This window comes from Amblyraja radiata, chromosome 34 (genome assembly GCF_010909765.2).
Source record: "Amblyraja radiata isolate CabotCenter1 chromosome 34, sAmbRad1.1.pri, whole genome shotgun sequence".
NCBI lineage: Eukaryota > Metazoa > Chordata > Chondrichthyes > Rajiformes > Rajidae > Amblyraja > Amblyraja radiata.
In genome coordinates, this window is record NC_045989.1 from 19,851,053 (window position 1) to 19,855,155 (window position 4,103).

The 4,103-nt window shown below is 47.0% G+C and overlaps 1 long non-coding RNA gene across 1 annotated transcript in view; it reads left to right on the forward strand.

The window, feature by feature from the left end:
* The window catches only part of LOC116991611, an 18,729-nt gene extending 14,968 nt beyond the window's left edge, over nucleotides 1–3,761 (forward strand). Inside the window, exons 2-3 of the long non-coding RNA XR_004416840.1 lie at nucleotides 3,049–3,053; nucleotides 3,732–3,761. This is a non-coding gene — a long non-coding RNA (uncharacterized LOC116991611). The remainder of the gene's footprint in view (nucleotides 1–3,048; nucleotides 3,054–3,731) is intronic.
* Nucleotides 3,762–4,103: the final 342 nt, after the last annotated feature.

Sequence of the window (4,103 nt, forward strand, 5' to 3'; positions counted from 1 at the left end):
ATGTTTTGAGCATCCGACTGGCCAGGCTCGTCCCCATCGCTGGTGAAAATCCTCTTGTCCCATTGTCAAGGGATTGAACATGTTAAGCTTCAGGTTTCCAGCGAATGGACATCTCAGGATCTTTCGAGGCTTGTACTGCACACCCTGCCTACAAGGCAGAATTTTGGTCACGTAAAAGCTTCTTGATTCAGAGTCTCCTCAAGTGAGGGACACACCAACATACGTCAGACACACTGGGAGAACTTCAATATTAGCACAAACATCTTCTTAAAGTTTTTTTGAAAGTTTTTCTGCTTTTGGAACTAGCGATCCAATACACCATAAGAACTATCACAATCATCTTCTGTAACTGTCACTTACATGTCAAAGATTGGCATTCCTGTCCAATATATGCAGTGAAGTGAATTTTAAACCAGACATAAATCTAACTGGATAACAAAATATATTGGTGCTAATTCGGAACGAGGTAAAAAATAAACTGTGCTTCTGGAGTTTGCCCTTCCTCGCCAGTCAGTGGGGCATCAATGGGAGTGTGGCAAACTGCAGCTCACTTTGTTACCATTCTCCAGGGCATCTGACAAAGTTACAAGCATAGGAAGCAGGCAGCTTCAAGGATGTCATCTCTGGAGAAACGGGATAGGTGACATTTCGGGTCTGGAGTCGAAGGAAGAAGGGTCTCGACCCGAAACGTCACCTATTCCATTTTCCCCAGAGAGGGTGCCTGTCCCGCTGAGTTACTCCAGCTTTTTGGGTCTATCTTCAGTTTAAACTAGCATCTGCAGTTCCTTCCTACAGCTTCAAGGATATCCCAGCCTTAAACACTGAGCAAAGTACAAAGTGCTGGAGGGACTGACTGTTGACGGGCGGCATGGCGTGGCGCAGCGGTAGAGTTGCTGCCTTACAAGCGCCAGAGACCTGGGTTTGATCCTGACTGTGGGTGCTGTCTGTAGGGAGTTTGTACGTTCTCTCTGTGACCGGGTGGGTTCTCCCCTAGTGTTCCGCTTTCCTCCCACACTACGAAGATGTAGAAGGTTTGTAAGTAAATTGGTTTTGGTAAAGATTGTACATTGTTTCTAGTGTGTAGGATAGTGCTAGTGTACGGGGATTGCTGGTCCGTGTGGACTCGGTGTGCCGAAGGGCCTGTTTCCACACTGTATCTCTAAACTAAACTAAACTATACTAAACTAAACAGGATGGTTGGAGAGAGGAGAGACTCTGATAGCTCATTTCACATATGGACAACCCTCAGAGGTCCCTCTTAAATCTCTCCCCTCCAATATCAAGCATATGATACGTAGAATGCTCTACTCTTAGAAACAGACTGTTCACTTTATCCGTGCCCTTTGTGATATTATACAATTCAATGTCATCCCTCAGCCTCCTGCACTCCAAAGAAAAAAAAGTCACAGCCAGACCAACCTCTCCCCATAACTCAAGCCCACAAGCCCAGGTAGCAACCTGGTGAATTTCTTCTGCACCTTTTCCAATGTAATGACATCCTTTCTGTAGCTGGGTGGCCGAGACTGCACTCAGTATTTATTCCAACTTGGCTTCACCAGCAGCTTGTGGATCTGCATCGCGATGTGCCAAATTCCATAGGAAGGAAGTGCTCCAAAGGTACACGTATTTACAGGGTTTTTAGTAACATCCAGAGAAGAATGGTCGTGAGATTGAGCTATTTGAGGACTCCTGGCACTTTTTCTCGAAAGCATCGGCCTTTTCAAAAGAAGTACCCGACGACTTTCTCCCTGACAATTAACCTTTTCTTTCCATTTCCCACATCTCAAAGCTTGCTTTCCACAAACACACCACATCAATTTAGACTGAGCAGCAATAATAACAAGAACGACTTGCACCCTAGAGTGGAAAACTAATGAACTGATGTTAATCATTTGGGAGCTGGGAAACAAAATGCAATCACTGGTTCAAATTAAATTCAACAGTCTGTACAAAATTCGATTCTGTCACTCAGAGAAAAGGGATTGATTTAGTGTAGTTTAGAGATACAGTGCGGAAACAGGCCCTTTGGCCCACGGAGTCCAGCGATCCCCGTACACTGACACCATCCTGCACACGCTCGGGACAATTTGCAATTATTTTCCGAAGCCAATTAACCGGGTAACCTGTACGTTTTTGGAGTGTGGGAGGAAACCGGACGCCTGGAGAAAACCCACGCGGTCACAGGGAGAACGTGCAAACTCTGTACACCCAGAGTCAGGATCGAGCCCGGGTCTCTGGCGCTGCAAGGCAGCAACTCCACCGTTCGGCCTGAACTGTGGGACTGAGAATTTAACAACCATTCTGGTATTTAATTTTTTTTCCTCTCTGGCAAAATGTCCTTTTACCGCTGATCTTGCAACAAGCTCACGGACTCCAGCACTTAGTTCACCTGATGCAAAGTGGTTCCGTGTCTTCAGGCATGACGGTTACTTGTCAGTCTGTGCTAACACGGCTCTTTATAGAAAACATCCAGTGGAGCGTTGAGCTTACACCAGGATCGAGGGCATCACATCAGAGGAGCACCGTGGCAACCTATAACGTTGGAGCTGTGACCAGGGCAAACCACTTTATTTAAGACGGAAAAAAAAACGCACAAGGTCATTATATCTAATGCAGTGCAAACCGTGTGTTGATATTGGAGTGGGTTTTGTCTTGTCGATAGCGATGCATTATAAAACATTTATCACTTTATGGACCGTCGCTTCTAAGCCTCCTCGCAGTGTACGCCGTGAAAATAACCCTCTTGGCAAGAGCTGGGTTTCAGAACCAGGGGACGGGTCTGGAGGGAAATGGTTGTGTGAAGTGTTTCTGAATATCGCTCGGCTGGGCAGACTGCCTTTGATTGTTTTGTAGAACAAAAGGCACAAGAATGAAAGTAGGTCGACAGAAATGCCGGAGAAAATCAGCGGGTGAGGCAGCATCTATGGAGCGAAGGAAATAGGCAACGTTTCGGGTCGAAACCCGAAAGGGTTTCGGCCCGAAACGTTGCCTATTTCCTTCGCTCCATCATGGACCCACACCATGCTCCCATTTCACTCCTGCCATCAGGAAGGGTTTCGGCCCGAAACTTTGCCTATTTCCTTCGCTCCATCATGGACCCACACCATGCTCCCATTTCACTCCTGCCATCAGGAAGGGTTTCAGCCCGAAACGTTGCCTATTTCCTTAGCTCCATCATGGACCCACACCACGCTCCCATTTCACTCCTGCCATCAGGAAGGGTTTCGGCCCGAAACGTTGCCTATTTCCTTCGCTCCATCATGGACCCACACCACGCTCCCATTTCACTCCTGCCATCAGGAAGGGTTTCGGCCCGAAACGTTGCCTATTTCCTTCGCTCCATAGATGCTGCTGCCCCCGCTGAGTTTCTCCAGCATTTTTGTCTACCTTCGATTTTCCAGCATCTGCAGTTCCTTCTTAAACAATGAAAGTAGGTCATCTTCTTGAGCGTAAAACCAAATCAATGAAGGATTTTAGTTTAGGGATACAGTCTGGAAACATGTCCTTCGGCCCACCGATTCCATGCCGACCATCGATCACCAGTTCTATGTTATCCCACTTTTTCTCATCCACTCCCTACACACCAAGGGCGATTTACAGAGGCCAATTAATCTACCAACCCACACCCCAGGGTTGTGCATGTCAGAGAGATTAGCCCTGCATGTCTGGTGCAGGTGTGGGTGAAGTAATTCAACACGTTCCACCCAGAGAATCGTCATAGACTCAAAGAGGCAGCAAGCATCATCATGGACCCACACCACGCTCCCATTTCACTCCTGCCATCAGGAAGAAGGTATATGAGTCTGAAAACCATGACTTCCAGGTTTAGGAACAGCTTCTTCCCAACAACAATTGAACACTACAAACACCAACTTAAAACATTGAAACATATAAGATTATTAAGGGCTTGGACACGCTAGAGGCAGGAAACATGTTGGGGGAGAGTCCAGAACCAGGGGCCACAGTTTAAGAATAAGGAGTAAGCCATTTAGAACGGAGACGAGGAAACACTTTTTCTCACAGAGTGGTGAGTCTGTGGAATTCTCTGCCTCAGAGGGCGGTGGAGGCTGGTTCTCTGGATGCTCTCAAGAGAAAGCTAGATA